At 37.1% G+C, this 18318-nt stretch overlaps 1 long non-coding RNA gene across 1 annotated transcript; it reads right to left on the bottom strand.

The window, feature by feature from the left end:
- Nucleotides 1-11768: 11768 nt before the first annotated feature.
- Nucleotides 11769-18104, bottom strand: LOC311072766. The gene is made up of 3 exons (XR_014604054.1): nucleotides 17321-18104; nucleotides 15629-15730; nucleotides 11769-12183 (listed from the first exon to the last, which is right to left on the bottom strand). It is a non-coding gene; the product is annotated as an uncharacterized lncRNA (long non-coding RNA).
- Nucleotides 18105-18318: the final 214 nt, after the last annotated feature.

The following is an 18318-nucleotide window of genomic DNA, read 5'->3' on the forward strand; positions in this document are numbered from 1 at the left end:
AGCATATACAGGTTGAACAGGAGTGGCGCAAGAATTGAGCCTTGAGGGACTCCGCATGTCATGGATGTCCACTCAGACTTAAAGTCACCTATATTCACATAATAACCTCTCCCTCCCCACCCAGTTTTCTAGCCTGTTGTTACGTTCCCACTTTAGTCTAGGGGTTTCAAAGAGGGAGTAACAAATGATGTAACAAAAAGTAAATAAATAAACGTGAGAAATCTCCTTTCCGTCTATCCCAGCTCTAATTCCTTTTCACCTATATCTCCAAAAGGCTACACAACACCCATTGATTTACAACTAGCAACAAACGGAAACTGAGAGAGAGTATGCTGAATGAGTTTCTTTTTAATAAAGGTTTAATCAATATATTTATAAAGCAAACAAAGATCAACAAACAGACAAACAAACTTAAATAACCATATCGTCAGGAGAGGGCCAGGCCAAAATAACAAACAAAACAAGGACTTCCTAAAGTTTAAACCCAGATAACTTACCTAACAAAAATAAATGAGAAATTAAAGACAGTTGTCTTACCTCTCTCCCTGACTAGAAATAAACAGGAGAAAAGTCGTAGGGATGGATCATCCAAATAAATTGGCACCCATCTCCCTACACGGTTTAACTGTTTAAACTCACACAGTCTAAATGGTCGTTGGACTCAGACAACAGGTTTCACCAAAGAATATAAGTTCTCTTTTCAACAGCAATTCTCACACACAATAATGTCTGGTATAGCTGGAGAGGGATTCTGTCGATCACAGTCTCTTTGTGGTTTTATACAGGCTGCCAACAGCTAAGCCACGCTCCTGCTAATTGGCATCAGCTGCGGACGATTTGGAGTGCTGCATGAGAAAGAGAGAGAGATAGAAAAAAGAGAAAACAAATCACCAGCACAATATAAATAAGACTACGTCACAGGACGTAACACTGTCAAGAAGTATGATGTGATTGACAGTGTCAAATGCAGCACTGAGGTCGAGTAGTACCAGCACTGATAATTTGCCTGTATCAGTATTTAAGCGAATATCATTTATTATCTTTATGAGATCTGTGTGCTGTGGTGCGGTCGGAAACCAGATTGAAAATTGTCAAAGTATCCATTCGAGCTTAAGAATTTGTTCAGCTGATTGAAGACAACTTTTTCAATGATTTTGCCTATGAAAGGAAGATTTGAGATCGGCCTATAGTTGCTTAATATGGTCTTATCCAGATTGCTCTTTTTCAGGATGGGCTTGACAACTGCAGTTTTAAGGGAGTTTGGAAAACTCCCAGAGAGAAGTGAGGCATTTACCACTTCTAGAAGATCTGCTTCTAAACTGTTTAACACACTTTTGAAAAAAGATGTGGGAACTGTGTCAAGAGCGCAAGTTGATGTTTTAAGGTGCTGTACGGTTTCTTCCAAAATTTTGCCATCAATTTCTTTGAAATCAGACATAGTAACTTTCTGCAGATGTGGTCTGATCTGTCTGACCCCAGCGCACCTCAAGGATGTGCTGATCACCTTTCTGATATTATTGATTTTCTCAGAGAAGAAAGAAGCAAACTCACTGCACTTGCTGTCTGAGAGCATTTCACTGGGAATATGGCTTGGGGGGTTTGTCAGTCTCTCTACAGTACCCAAAAGAGTGTGTGTTGTTTAAATTACTGTTTATAATATTTGAGAAGAAAGTCTGTCTAGCTTTGCCTAGTTCCACATTGAAAGCATGGATGCTGTCTTTGTAGATGTTATAATGGACTACAAGTTTTGACTTCCGCCACATGAGCTCTGATTTTCTGCATTGTCTTCTCATATTTTGCACTGCTGTTGAGTTTCTGGTGTCAAAAGATCTTGCCAGCAGTACAAAGACTTCCTTAACAGTAGAAGACTGAAGCGCCATACCAATCGTCGTTAATGTTAAGGTTAATGTTACTCTGTTTTTGACACACAATAAGAGAATAAAGCTGTACAGTTTATGTGCATAGGGCACATTGTTTGTTCTTGGAAATAGTAAGTACCCAATGCTTTTATCAAAACTGTCTTGCAGCAGTCTTAACCCTGGAGCTTTCTTTGCTGAAAGCAAAGGCACATTAAATTGCTTATGACTCAATCCTTGACTAATTTGATTATTAATTAATTATATACATATTATATGGTATAAATGTTTGAGTTCATACTGAGACATTTGATTTGTAAAGTTAAGATCTCTTCTAAACTTTAGAGACAAATATGAGACCACCAGAGTCTCTAGGCAAGGAGAAAAATCTGAGCAGTGTATGATGTTGCTAAGAGCTTGTCTGAAACTTTGGAAGAAACAAATATCAGACCACTGTAGTCTCTAGTTTAGGAGAAAAATCTGAGCACAGGGTGTGATGTTGAGATCTTCTCTAATCTTTAGAGACAAATGTGAGCGATCCAGTTTCTCTAGCTAAAGAGAAAAATCTGAGCAAAGTGTGTGATGTTGAGATCTTATCTAATCTTTAGAGATAAATGTGAGTGATCCAGTTTCTCTAGCTAAAGAGAAAAATCCAGTTTATCCAGTGAATAAACTACTCAAGTCACTAGTTACTTCGGACATTATGCCTATATATACAGTATATTATATTATATTATATTATATTATATTATATTAATATATCAGAATTAAAGGCTATCTTTACCACAAAAACAGAACAGACAAGCATTATTTCTGGCATCTGTATTTATATTTATATTTGTATTAGCATATAAATCCGCATTGAAGCTCCACACCCCAAACAGTTGGTGGCGGTAATGCACCAAATTGGTATGCCAACCGCCAATAAATTTAAAGAAGAATAAGAAGAAGAAGACTGATAAGACACATAAAAGAAGACACATAAAAGGTGTGTTGGAAAGTTTTCTTTCAATTTCAATTTTCTTTCTTTCGCAAAACCAGGAGACGTTGGGATCAGGTTCAAACAAAGTTATTCTTTATTGAGGACGTGGCTGCAGGAATCCAACATTATCTAACTAAGGGAACTTTACATGGTATCTTATAGGCATTTTAGGAGGAGGGATTTTTGAAGGTGGAGACAAATTCAAACAAAGCATGTAACAAGTTTAGGTAACACCCTAGACTGAGGGTCTGGCCAATCCTAATTCAATCAGCATAACCATTCAAACGCATATGTGCTAATCCAATCAGCCCAACGATTCAATGTCTGGGCTGTGGCTCTGAGTGAAAACTGGGACTCCAGAGCCATTAAAGACAATAAGGAGAAAACAGGAATTGCAACTTTGCTGAGATCTTAACCTTAAAAGCTAAAATCAGTATTCTTCACCGTGATGTTATGTAAGGAAGCATATCTGAAATAGATTCTTAAATTTGTAACCCTTGAGTCCCCTCTTTGAGAGTTCTTAAAAACTCTCACAAAATACAAATTTAGACACTTAAAAGTTAATTCTTGTAACTTGAAAAAGTTACAGGCACAAGCATGTTCTGTGTTGTTCATCTGTAATTGCATGCTGACACAGAAACAACATGCAACTATGGTCCGTGAAGTCCTTACGAGTAATAGTCTTTTCTGGTTGAAAACTGTTATTTCCTTGTGCTGGACGTGAGTCATTTGTTGGTTGACACACTTTATACTAACAGGTTTCCGAACCATGAAGAGTTATCTTTAGTCATATGGTGTAAAGATCAAGAATGTCTTGTTGTAGTTTGTTCAAGTTTCTCTGATGGATGACTGAAGTTCCCGTAGGTCTCTGCGTTGTGCATTTTTTTCTTTTTCTTTTGTGATAGTTCGTTCAGCAGTTGTCGTCTTGAGGTTTTGGCTTCATATGCAGGTGTGACGGTCGTTGCACATGGGTCTCGGGACAAGTGTTTATCTGCGCAGAGTAAGAAAGAAAACAAGAGACGACAGAGCAGTATTTGTTCAAACACTAGGGTTGTAGCAGTATTTGTTTGAATACGGGTTGTATCGTTTTCAGAGTCTGCTGTTGTTGTTTGATTCTTTCCCTATTTCTTAATTTATTTGACACCTATGGACCAGTGAGGTGGGGATAAGAGGGGGGATGAGGAAATCTTCACCACAAGGTTTTGCCCCCGATGCCTGTTGCACTTCGGTTCTTCCCTGGGCTCCGCACTGGTCTGTGTGTCCTATTCTGTCCCTGTTGTGTGCACACTGTACAGTGTGTGAGAAAATTGGCACATTTCCATTCTCCAGTGAAACATCAGTCCTAGTAGACATCATATATAGAGCATGGGGGTCTGACTGGAATATTTCTGTGGTATAACATTTCAGGCTGTGAGTATACCGAATGTCCTCCAAACAAAGGCTGTGACCGTCAATAAGTCTTTCATCTTTGTTGTAAGTTACTGGGGAGACTAAGCAATCACAGCCCAAATGGTTAACACCTCAAAAAGTTGCCCCATGAGTTTAATGAGGAAGGGAGGGGTTGCTTCGAAGTAGCAAACAAATTTAGTAAAAGCTGCATAACATTGTTAACTTGTCTTAAGTTATTTTTGTTTTTTCTACATTCTTTTCCAAAATGTCCGTGCTTGCCACAGTAAGAACAACTGGCTTCTCCAGGACTTTTGCGTTTCTTTTGCTTCTCTGAGTTGACCTTAACAGAAACTGCTGCAATTATTACTCTCTCTTTGACATCAGAGTCTCTTTCCCAAGTGACTAAACTGTCCAAGTTGTCTTGCAGGGTTCTCGTACACCATGTGATGTTTAAGTAAGGCAACGCCTTTCAGTGTTCTGGCAAAAGACAATGAAACCATGTGCGAACCAAAGGGCCATTATCACCTAAAACCTTTTCTGGAGTGTCTGCAATTCCACTGTATGCTGCAGCTGACTGACAGAATCGTTCTGTGTACTCACAAACAGTTTCACCCTTCTTCTGTACACAATTGGTAATTTTCGACCAATCGATTTTGGGTCCTAAAATATTCTTTAGGATTTTCAAAACACCTTCTCTCAAATCGCCTTTACTGGCATGTTGTAGTTCAGAAGTAACAGCAGACTCAAAACTGTTGAATTCAGATTCAGTTAGAATTTGTGATATCAGCTGTGTAACTTCTGCCAACGACATGTCATAAAGACGCATTTTACTGATCAATGCTCTTCTAAATTCAGAAGAATTTGTGCGTGCTGAGGGTAAACTCTGGAAGAGTCTATCTATATCCTTAGGACCTAAAGCTGTGTTGACTGCTTGTATTGGGGTTGCAGATGGAACTGGTGCATCAACCTCTTTTCCCCTACTCTGAGCCTTTTGTCTAGCTCCGCACACTTCAATTGCATTTACATCTGGATTGACATTGTCCTCTATTCTATCAAAAGACTGTAAATCAGGATAGCTTTCATCTGACTGTTGGTTTTCTGAGTCACATTTGGTTGAGGCCTTGAGGCCCACCTTTTTCTTGAGAGAGAACACTTGAGTGTGCAATTGTTTGTTCTGTTCTTTTAACTTAGCAATACACTGAGCTTGTTCTTGTACAATGGATAAGCTAAATTCTCTGTGACAGAAGATAATACCTTTCACATTTTTCTTCCTGATACATGCACCCAACACTTTCTTGCAATCTTCAATTGACTATACTTTTTCTGCATCAATGCCAAATTTCTTTGTTAAATTCAATCTGACTGGCTCAGTCACGATGGAGTCCATGTGCTCTGATAACAAAGACTTGAATTCACTATCTGTCCATAAAGGTGTAATCAGTCTAGTACTTTTCCTAAACATTTTGTGAATTTCTATGTTACCACACAAACAAACACTAAAAACTTCTCTCTACTGTCTTACAAACAGAGGGTACAATCTTATTAGCACATGACGCTAAACTTCTCTAGCTTACAGAGGATAGGTCTTCTTCTAGCAAGAGCATACACACAAAATTAAAATGTAACTGTTAATCTTCCCTGCCTGAACAACAGAGGATAAATTTCATCTCTAAAAGAAAACTTTTTAGAGGATAAACTTAGTTAACCAAACTCTACAGCTGTTTGTTAACTTCTTCTCTGAACGGCGCAGAGGAAAAACAAATTTGTACTGGTCTGCATTGGTTCTTTGAATGGAGTGAAACTCAGCGAATCGTTGGTTGTACAGAAAAATTTCGTCTGGAACTCAGTCAGCTTTGTTGAGATCTTTGAGCTTGAAGTTTCAAGATTCAGTCTGGAACTCAGTCAGACATTGAGATCTTTTTGGAGCTTGAAGTTTTCAATCTGGAGGAAGCTGGAAAGATTCAGTCTGGCAATCTTTGTCAGATCTTTTGTTGAGCTTGAAGTTTCAAGATTCAGTTCTTTGAGCTTGAAGTTCTTTGAGTTTCCTTTTTCTCCATCCGGGTCACGGCACCATCTGTTGGAAAGTTTTCTTTCATCGACGCAAAACCAGGAGACGTTGGGATCATGTTCAAACAAAGTTATTCTTTATTGAGGACTTCGCGTTGACGTGGCTGCAGGAATCCAACATTATCTAACTAAGGGAACTTTACATGGTATCTTATAGGCATTTTAGGAGGAGGGATTTTTGAAGGTGGAGACAAATTCAAACAAAGCATGTAACAGGTTTAGGTAACACCCTAGACTGAGGGTCTGGCCAATCCTAATTCAATCAGCATAACCATTCAAACGCATATGTGCTAATCCAATCAGCCCAACGATTCAATGTCTGGGCTGTGGCTCTGAGTGAAAACTGGGACTCCAGAGCCATTAAAGACAATAAGGAGAAAACAGGAATTGCAACTTTGCTGAGATCTTAACCTTAAAAGCTAAAATCAGTATTCTTCACCGTGATGTTATGTAAGGAAGCATATCTGAAATAGATTCTTAAATTTGTAACCCTTCAGGTGTTAAAAGCTAAACAATTTTCTTTATTTGTTTGTTATTATTCTATTGTTGCGGGCCAAAAGTTGAATGGAAAGTAAGAATTGCTTTATGTATTAAAGTACAATAAGCTAGTTGCAAGGTTGTGAATGCATTTGTCAAGTATTTGTTGAAGTTCAATTAATCATCAATCACAACTCCAAGGTTCCTGGCTGATCTTGATGGAGTTATGGATGACGAACCCAGCTGAATGGAAAAGTTGTGCCGAAGTGCTGGATTTGCCGGGACCACAAGCAGCTCTGTCTTCGCAAGGTTTAGTTGAAGGTGGTGGTCCTTCATCCAGCCAGAAATGTCTGTCAGGCAGGCAGAGATGTGAGCAGCTACTGTCGGATCCTCTGGTTGAAATGAGAGGTAGAGTTGTGTGTCATCAGCGTAGCATTGATAGGAAAAGCCATGTTTCTTAATGACATATCCTAGTGATGACATGTAGATGAAGAGAAGTGGTCCAAGCACTGAGCCCTAAAGCACTCCAGTTGCTAGATTTTGCGATGTAGACACCTCACCCCTCCACGACACCCTAAAATGTGAGATGTCTGAAAGAGCTGTTGTCACACAGTGGTAGTAAAGGATAACATTTCCAATAGTTTGAGATGAGCATACCAGTACCTCCACCCCTTCCGGTCAGGCAAGGGGTGTGTGAGAAAGTGAAGTTAGTGGAGAGGGCAGCAGGTGTGGCAGTATCCTCTGGTCTGATCCAGGTCTCAGTCAGGGCCAATAGGCTGAGACCTAATTGAGTAGAATTAGATGTAATAAAATCAGCTTTGTTTACAGCAGACTGGCAATTCCAGAGACCAATAGGAAAAGAGAATAAAGTACTAGAAGACACCAGAAACACATGACATTTGATTTATGTGTGTTAGTAATAGTAGGTATTTGAAAGCACATAGTGAAAGAGAGGTGACAAACAGAGAGATGAGAAAAAGGTGTGTAGAAGAGAAAGCAAAGAAATATAATACTCAAGTGTCTAGTCAGTGTCCTTGCTCGGTGGAGTCGCGCAGGTAGAGTCGCTGGTCTTTACAATCTTCGGTCTTCACACGAGGGCTGCCGTGGTGACTTGATTTTATACTCACCTGAAATGTCGTTATTGAATACAGCTGGCCACAACTCACTACTGAAACTGTTTACCAACCAACGTGACCAGGAATGGCCTTAAAGCTGCAGTCTGCAGTTATTTTTAGAAAACGTTGACTAAGCCTGAAAATTTGAACAAGCACAACTTACAGGTCACTCCCCCTTGCTCTCTGTTGCGCTACAGCCCTCTCTCCACAGCTCCTCCCCCACAACGGAGCCTGCCGTGAATGCGCAGGCTAGTAAGCAGGGCCACCGATGACAGCGGATAAACAGTTATGGCACATTCACTGGTAGGGATGAAACATCAACAATATGCTTTACATTGACTATGGCCTGCCCATACTTTGACTACAAACTTGGTCCTCAAATCATTATGTATTTTGCAATACATATAATGTAACTTTATAACGTTGCACTCTTTCTAGAAGTTATAAATAGCTAATAAGATAATATAACGGTAACTATCGTTAAAGTATGCAAGTAATTATTCTAGTGATATGTAATGCTAAATAAGGTTTGCTAGTACATTATTTCAGCAACATGACAAGCCAGTGAATTAGCAGGTTTCAATTGTTGCTTTGCACAGTGTGTGACATTTTATCTGTATGTTATGCGGCTAGAGTTTTGACACTGAGTCAATGGGCTCCGACGGGCTTGTTTATCGTCATCGGTCTTTTTCCGTTTACCTGTCTTTGTTGTATGAGCAGGTGCCACTCGAGAAATTGGCAGTTTTGGTTGTTTGTCCCTCATTAGCACAGCTGCGGCACACCGGCAATCTTGATTTTGAATGACGGTACGCGCTGTGCGAGAGAGGGGTGTGATCAGCGCGTACATGAGCTTGATTGACACTGCTAAGACACTCCTCCTGGCTCTGATTGGTTGTTTCTGACCGGGAGTGGTGTATTTCTGCAAATGGCAATAGGACCACTGGGAGTGGTCAATATCACTGAATAAGAGACATCTTGAAATGTAGGAGATGGGTGTGGAGATAATTCAAGGGGCAATTCACACCTCATAGCACTCATACTGCAGCTCCATGGCCTCCCGGTGTAGCTCCGGAACTAAATTATACACCAGAGATTATGGTAGGAAAGACACCACCCATCTCCTATACACAAAGATACAGAACACAGCCTCACTACTACAACCTCACAACATCTCTACCTGGCATAGATCATAGGACTATCCAGGCCAAAAGCATTCATAATTTCTTTTCAATTGACCCTTCGCAGGGAGCTTGATTGACAGGTGATCTGACCAATCATACTTCGCCATCCGCCATTTTGTCCGACAAAGCAGTCAGGAGAGTTAGTAGATTAACATAGGAGGATTTGAACTTGAAAAACGGAGTGTACTGACGCCTTTCTGTGGTTAAAACAACATTCCTTTTTGTGTTTGTTCATGTTTATTTGAGGCTATAAATTAACTAGAAGGAAGAGATGATCGGTTCACGAGCAGCTTTAACTGATGCTCTACAGCGATCTGTCACGGCACATTAAAGAGCAACAAAACGGTATTTATTGTTAAAATTTCTTTTTAAAAATGACCAAATTTGAAAGGTGAGACTTTGTTTAATATGTTTAATATCAAACGTAACCGAAAAGTAACCTGCTCTGTCCTGTCTGTCAGCGTGTTGTCAGTCTCCTCTCTACTCCGCGATGTATTTTTCACTGCATAAGAACATGGTGTGGCATGAGAACGGCGTAGCTTGTCGGACATAGCGACAGTAACTAAGGGGGGCGGGTCTTTGCGAACGGTCAATTGTGTCAAACAATTTTACAGTGTTACAATTTTGTCAACTTCCTGTATGTAAACACTGTAATGTGCATTGGACATGTGCATGGCTATAGTCACACATCAAATGATTTAATTTCTAACCATTCAAATTCCACATTCAAATGCAGTGCAACTGGTCTCTTATAATAATATGTTTATTATGTCCAGTCATTCGCATTGTTGCAAACTAGGAGGACCCACAACAAATGACTAATGACAATACAAATTTAGAGTTAGTTCTGGAATGCAGTCATTTCTATCAATCAACCACACAGTTCCCAGTCAGACCTGCATTATCGAGTGGGACATAGCCTGTACATCAAATGCAGAGAGGATGATTGCAAAAGCTAAACTAGGGATTTTAAATCTCTGTTTCTGTAAATCTTATTCTCTAATTGACCTGATTGAAACTTTAGGTTTGCATTGATGATTTGCAATTAAAACAACTAATATAGACAATTTTATTTCTATATTTAATTATTTTTTATATTTTAATTATGCATACCGCTGATAAATATACTAGTTATTGAAAATGTTATTGTTATTTTGCTACCTTTCCTTTAATTCATCCAGACAAAGTCTAAATTCCACTGCCATATGGCAGGTTTACCTGTGAAATCGTTTAAGAAATTTCCAAACAGTAAACCGTGGGTTACAAAATCACTCAAGATTCTTCTGTCAAAAAGAAATAGGGCTTTCAAAGAGGGAAATACTGTAGAGTATTATATGCTAAAAAGAGAAATTAAGTGTGAAATAAAGAGGGCTAAAGCAGTTTATAAGGAAGATCTCGAGTTCAAATTGAAAAATGGAAATTTAGGTTCTGTTTGGGAGGGGATGCATTTAATTGCAGGTCAGGATAGTAGGAAAATAAATAATAGAATTAGTTTGAACGGATTCAGTTCAGATGCAGCTTTATCACATGATTTTAATCATTTTTATATGAGATTTGATACGCATGATTTTAAATTAGAAATTGAGGATTTGAAAAATAAGTGTAGAATAAACAGAGATAATGTTGGTGTCCCTTTTGATGTAGGAGATGTGATAACAGTTTTTAAACAATGTAAAATCAGGAAGGCACCGGGGCCTGATAATATAGGGGGTCGTTTACTCAAGGAATGTGCTGAGCAGTTAGGACCAATTTTTTATGACATTTTTGCCTGGTCCCTAAAAATACAAAAAGTACCTGCACGGTGGAAGCAGTCTACCCAGCTAGAAATTTTTTGTTCTAAAAATGTTCTAAGAACATTAGCATGTATTGTTCTATAAATGTTTTCAGCGGCTAGTTTTATTTTTGTTCCCAGAATGTTCTTTTAAAAGTTCGGAGAACATTCTTTAAAAACATTATTAAAATGTTTAGTAGTAACATTCTTTTAACATTATTCTCTAACGTTATTAGAAAGTTTTCAGCGGCTAGTTTTATTTTTGTTCTTAGAATGTTCTTTTAAAAGTTTGGAGAACATTCTTTAAAAACATTATTAAAATGTTTAGTAGTAACATTCTTTTAACATTATTCTCTAACGTTCTTAGAAAGTTTTCAGCGGCTAGTTTTATTTTTGTTCTTAGAATGTTCTTTTAAAAGTTTGGAGAACATTCTTTAAAAACATTTTTAAAATGTTTAGCGATAACATTCTTATAACATTATTCTCTAACGTTCTTAGAAAGTTTTCAGCGGGTAGTTTTATTTTTGTTCCCAGAATGTTCTTTTAAAAGTTTGGAGAACATTCTTTAAAAACATTATTAAAATGTTTAGTAGTAACATTCTTTTAACATTATTCTCTAACGTTCTTAGAACGTTTTCAGCGGGTAGTTTTATTTTTGTTCCCAGAATTTTTTCTTTAAATGTTTGGAGAACATTTTCTAAAAACATTATTAAAATGTTTAGTAGTAACATTTTTATAACATTATTCTCTAACGTTCTTATAATGTTTTCAGCGGGTAGTTTTATTTTTGTTCCCAGAATGTTTTTTTTAATGTTTAGAGAACATTTTTTTTAAAAACATTATTAAAATGTTTAGTAATAACATTCTTATAACATTATTCAAATGTTTAGGTGTAACATTCTTACAACATTATTCTCTAACGTTCTTAGAAAGTTTTCAGGGGGTGTTTTTATTTTTGTTCCCAAAATGTTCTCTTAAACATAAAAAATGCTTAGCTATAACATTGTTAAAACATACAATTTTATTAATCTCTAAAATAAAACAAAAATCTAACAGGATTATGAATGGCATCCACATAAATTATTAGAAGTTCTGCGTACAGTAGATGCCCAACATTACATGAAGAACTCAGTAAAGTCCAATGTGCAATCACACGTCTTGACTGCTGTTTGCTCAGAGCGCTCATCATCAGTCTTTGGTTGTCTTGGTTCTTGCAGAAAAAGAATAAAGTCATCTGCATTAATAGGTGTTCTACTGTTCTTCTCTTCTTGTTTTTCAGCTGCTATCCCAGTTAGCAGAATTGAGCTCCATTCTCTGTGTGCATGGTAGAGTTTTTCCTCATAGCCTATAAAAGAAGATCATGCAACAGTGTAAACAAAAATAATACAAATACATATTACATATTAAGATCACAAGCAATATTGACTTTGAAAACTTTCAAAATTAGCCAGCCTAATTATTAATCAGAAATTAATTAGATTAGTTTATTTAAAAGTATAAATATGATACCTTATGAGTATCTATTTTGTTTCTGTAATTTAAAACATATACTTAATCCATTATATACATGTTAATAACACAACTAGAGGCTAAATTATTTTAACAAACTACAAACTTGGCTTGAGAAGTGTTAACCTTGAACTCAGGTCACCTTGAGCACAGCTGCAGCATGTCACAGCACTGCCCACGATGCTTTTGCACTGCTCTGCTCACGAACAGCTCATTTTCATCAGTTATATTGTCTATGGATTGTTACATTTCTTACAGATTTCTGCTTGTTTTAAATCAGATACAGATAAAGTAGAACTGCATTTGAATGCATTGGCGATGGAACAATTTCTAGTGTGATTTAATCATACCTGTGTATCGTCTCTTTGCTATTAGCTAAGCTGTAAGTTTTAGTTACTTCAAAAGCAGAAAGAAATATGCTATAACTTCTGTTTCTACGCAGTTTCTTATTGAGAAATCACAGGACAGTGTTGACACTAACTTTCTGTGCTCCAGTAGGTTTCTGTGTGCGCACAATCTGCATGTTAAATGTGAGCTACTGTCTGTGCATATGAAAGCTTGTTTCCGCCATGGAATACAATTTTTAAAAAAGGTAATTGCGACTCACAATTCAAACTTTTTTTTCTCAGAAGTGCGATATATAAACTCGCAATTGGCTGTTTGTAAGTCAGAATCACAGGATAAATTAGTAAAACCTGAGAAAAAAAAGCAATTCTGGCTTATTTTGTTTTTGCTGTCTTTTCTATATGAGGACATTAATGCACTTCATCAATACAGCCGCTCTTCAGCAGCATTTTAGCTTCATTTGAGAAAAACTATCATCATAAAACACAGAGAGACTCAAAGGTCTACACGGCAATCCGTCAAATAAAAGTTTGGTTTAACCTTTGAAGAAAGTTTTGCTTAAATCATTACATTTTAAATAATTGGTTATAGCAATTTAATTAAACCATTAAAATGGAATCAAGAAAACAAAACAAAAAAAAACTTTTGGGAGATGCGAGAGCGAAGTAGTCCAGTGATAATTAACAGGCAGCCATGGTTAATGCAATTTGCAAAGACCCGCCCCCTTTAGTTACTGTTGCTATGTCCAACAAGCCATGGCGCTCTCACGCCACACATCATGTTGTCACGCAATGAAAAATACATTGCGGATCAAAGAAAAAACGTTGAAACGTCTAAACGCCGAGACAAGACAGAGCAGGTTACTTTTGATATGAAACAAAGTCTCAACGTTTAGGGACCGTTCGGTATTTATGGAAGGGGCCACCGGAGGAAAATAGGGGAGGGTCATGTCTTTTTATTCTTTGTTGAGGGGAGGGTCATCCAACTTTTTTTAGTCTAGGGGGAGGGTCACCCAACTTTTATATTCATGAAAACAGCAACATTTCAAAGTGGCTTGTTTGGTGCTATTTCTTTCCATTTAGCACCATGTTGATCTCGCGTTATCAGCCCCCCTTCGATATCAGATGGGTCTGACCCAACAAAAATCCAGTTTGGCGCTGTTTGACAGTGCGTGCGCACTTCAGTTTGCGCTTAGAAAAAGTGCATCATGTCAGAACAGAATGCCAAAGAAATGTTTACCCGGCAAAGCTTTAAAGCACGAGCAAATAATGAACTTTTGTGAAAGTGCACAGTGTCCTGTGAGTGTAACTCTACCGCTGCATTAACATGTGATGTAAACGTACGTCGAGTTTTACAGTAGGCTATTGGGACTGAGGCGCCAGAACTGCAGCTGATAGAATGTGCGCTGTAGCGCGATACTACCATATTTTAGTTTCCATTCTTATTTTGTTTCCACGATGTGTAAGATGTAGGGCTACCACATCTTTAAATTACTATTAGTATTATTTAAGTTAACATAATAAAATACGTAGACCTACACCACAAAAACTAGTTGAGGATAAATTCGTTAAAATTGGGCGATTCCAGTGTTATGGACGTGACATTTGCAGTCAAAACTTGAAATATAAATTCTCAGAAAATGCATTTAATACCAATATTTTGAAACGTCTGAGTCAAGACATTAGAAAAATATCAGTCTACACATGCGTTTTATATTTAATATGAGGGAAATACACATGTGACGTGACACAAAAAATCTTTAACTTTTAGATGGCAAAATATTTTTTAGTAATTCTATAAATTACACTGTGCAAACCAAAAGATATATACCCACCGGATGAATAAAGATCTGCCGCCACAGAACATAAAATATTATATTATTTTTATTTTATTTTTCGTGTTCACATTTATGTGAAAAAAAAAAAAAAAAAAAACAATGTTACAGGCGTGACAGTTCTCCATTACGGACACGACTGCTCTGAAAGCAACTTTAAAAATTTTACAGAGACCTCAAACAGAAAGCACAAAGCCTTTCTTTAAAGTGAACTTCGTTTTTTTATTAATTGTATCTTAATTTTAATCAATGTTTCATCTGGATTTAATAAATAATTAAATATAGTAGAAAATAGATAATCATGACACGGAGGCGCGGGCGAGTGAACTGGACTCTTGTCTCATAAATGAACCGAGACTCAGCGTATTTACAAGCTACTTGCCTCACAGACCTGAGAAATATATAGAAAGCTTGAAATGTCTACTTTTAAACAGAACAATTCATAACGAAGGAAAACAGACTGCTTTCTGCTTATGAAATGTGCATTTCTCTCTGGCGCGTTCAGAGAAGATCGCGACGCATCGTCAACTTCATCTTTGCAGTCGACACAGAAAACACTTGTTTATTAATAAACAATTAAAATGTCTCCTTGCTATATTTGACATATTAATAATCATTATTTTGCTGGTTCTTTATGACAGCTTTTAGATGCTTTATTCGCAACGCCACCCACATGTTAAACGAGTCACACCGCATCAGCACCGAAAACATGTTTTTTTTTCAAATCTAAAATAAAAAATCGTGATACGAACCGAATGGTAGGTTTGGTCTATCGTTACAGCCCTATATGAGAAAGCAAGAGTTTATGGTTTAAAAAAAAACAAAAAACAATGGCTATCTGAACATCTTTGCCAAACGCAAACCAGTACAGAAGTAGGCTAATCAATAAATTATCGGGGAGGGTCATGCCTTTTTTCACAATCATTTTGGAGGGTCATAGAAAAATGTATTGCTGGCGAAGGGAGGGTCATGTCTTTTTTGACAACAGATCTCAAAACTCCTCTGGTGGCCCCTTAAATAAAAAACGAACAGTCCCTTAATTTGTGTAATTTCTGTAGAAAAAAAATAATTTTTGTAAAATAGAAATGTAAAAAATAAATACCTGTCAATCAAACTCCCTCGAAGGGTGAATTCTGAGGGGAGTAAAAAAGACAGCTCACAATTCTGATATTTTCTTGCAATTGTGTGTTCCTGCCTCACAATTCTGAGAGAAAAAAAAACAAAAAAAACGGTAATTTTACTGATGGAAACAGACAGTAAAAAAGTGGACTTCAAAGATTTCTTATTCTGTAGCTCCCTGTGGGATTTTTTTGACAAGTCCATAAAAATGCATCCATCCATGATAAAAGTACTCCACACGGCTCTGGCAGGTTAATAAAGGCGAAAGGTGAAGCGAAGTGATGCGTTCGTGTAAGAAACATATCCATATTTTAGGGCTGGGAATCGATTAAAAAAAAGTAACTGATTATTTACACAATTTGCTGTAATTAAATGCAATTAATTGCATTTCCCCCAAGCTTGTAATCATCAATATTTAAACTTAGAATAACCTAATTAAACAACACAGGAAAAAAGGAACAGAAAATAGCCCTGTATTAAAATAATATTAAACATCAATATATCAATATATTATTATTTTTCAATAATCAATCAACATAATCAATTTAACAATTTATTATTATATTTTTTTTTTTACTAATTATCAAAATAAAACAGTCCTACAAAGCTATTATTACAAGAGCATGTGATCAGAGCAGGTAATTTTACCATTGTTGCCAGCATGACTATACCAGCTCAGTAGGGCTATTTCACAGAAGTCTACTACTGAGAAAATTCACGTTATTTGACTTTGCTTTCCAGTGCATGATCGGTACATGATTGGAGCGTTTGGGCCGTTAACAACAGAGCAGAACACGCAGCGCAAACACGGAGCAGAACATTGAGCAAAGAGCTCAATGTTTGCTCAATGTTGTGTGTGTGTGTCAGTGCGCCGACACACACACACGGAATGGAGAGCGCGGCGCGGAAAAGACCCGCTCATGAAAGCTGCGTGAGAATAAAACCTGATCGCCGAACACGGAGGGGCGGGACGGCATATTTTGCAGCCTTTTCCGCAACAGGAAGTCATTAAAACGAGGCAAAAAAAGTGCTGCGTTAATTGCGTTTTTTTTTTTTAACTCGTTATGCATCTCAAATTAATCGCAAAGATTAACGTGTTAATTCCCCCAGCCCTACCATATTTATAACTTTATCGACTTAAATAACTAGCTTCCAGCAGACAGCCATATGCAAGTCAAATTACGCCCAAAGAGTTATAGAGTCAACGCATCGATACGCATACGCGCCTGCAAGGCTACGCATCGCTACACTTCGGCTGCCATTATGCATCTATGCGTAGCAAAATGTGTCGTCCCAGTTTTTGATACGCGACGCACCATTGTATGCAATACTATGCGTTGTTGGTGGGGGCAAAACTGCAAGTTGCTTGCGTCCGACGTGTAGACTATAAAAGCCTCTTGTCCATGTATGACGTAGGAGTAGCATAAGCTTTGACGGCTCTCGCGGTTCAAACAAACAGGGCTAGGTAATAAATTCAAGCTCCTCCCACATTTCTCTTTATATGATTCTCTTTAATGATAATTTTTCTAAAAATCTCTGTGGAAAGAAAGTCAGATATAAATCTGGGACAGATATAAATCAGGCACGAGGGAGAAAAAAAGAGATCATTTTTATTTTGGAGTGCATTGTGCCTTTAAAATTGACTACGGTTTTATAAAATGCAGTGGATACTTACTAGTGATGGACTTGTTTCTCTGTTGGTGCCTGTTCTGCTCCGTGAACATTGTTCCAATGCTTGATCTTAAGAAAATTTAAAAAGTGTGTTAATGTGTGTTAACAGACTATTGATCTGGGTGACATAGGACCATTTTTTATGTTTTCCTTAAGTGTTAGGCTATATAAATCTGGAGAACCCTTACTAACATTAACCATGGTTTTGCTACACTAACTAAATGGTAATAAATTATTGTAATCAATCCACCATAAAAACATTGTTTCTACACTTTACTATAATAAAAACCATGGTTAATTTAGCAAAGGACCCTGGGAACATGTCCTAAAAAGTTCTCTCGTTATTTACCGGTACTCCATGTTGTTCCAAAACTGTATGAATTTATTTTGTATAACCTTAATTAAGATATCTTGAGAAATGACTTCACTGTTTTGTTTTTTTCCATAAAATGGGTTCCAATGTTGTTTTATTCCCAACATTCTTGTGTTTCACAGAAGTAAGTCATACAGGTTTGAAAATAATTTCATTTTGAAAGGACATTTATGTTATGTATAAAGACACAATGTTCTCAGTTCACTCATTGTAAAGCTCCTATGCTGAGGTTTATTTAATTTTTTTCAAAATGTTGCAAGTAAAATGTTCTAATTGTGTTAACTCGTCACATTAGAAAAACGTTTTATAAAGAACATTCAACATCTCATCTCTCAATGATATCCTCAAAACATTTTCCTAATGTGACAGAGAGAATGTTCTTCTTTTGTTTTTATGAAACATTGGGACAATGTTATATTGAGATCATTGTACAACTTTAACTTTAGCAACATTCCCAAAATATGCTCAAAATGTTGCAAGTAGAATGTTCTTCTTTTGTTATCATGAAACATTGGGACAATGTTATTTTGAGATCATTGTACAAACTTTAACTTTAGCAACATTCCCAAAATATGCTCAAAATGTTGCAAGAAGAATGTTCTTCTTTTGTTATCATGAAACATTGGGAC

Source organism: Abramis brama (genome assembly GCF_963993115.1).
Source record: "Abramis brama genome assembly, chromosome: 22".
Classification (NCBI taxonomy): Eukaryota; Metazoa; Chordata; class Actinopteri; order Cypriniformes; family Leuciscidae; genus Abramis; species Abramis brama.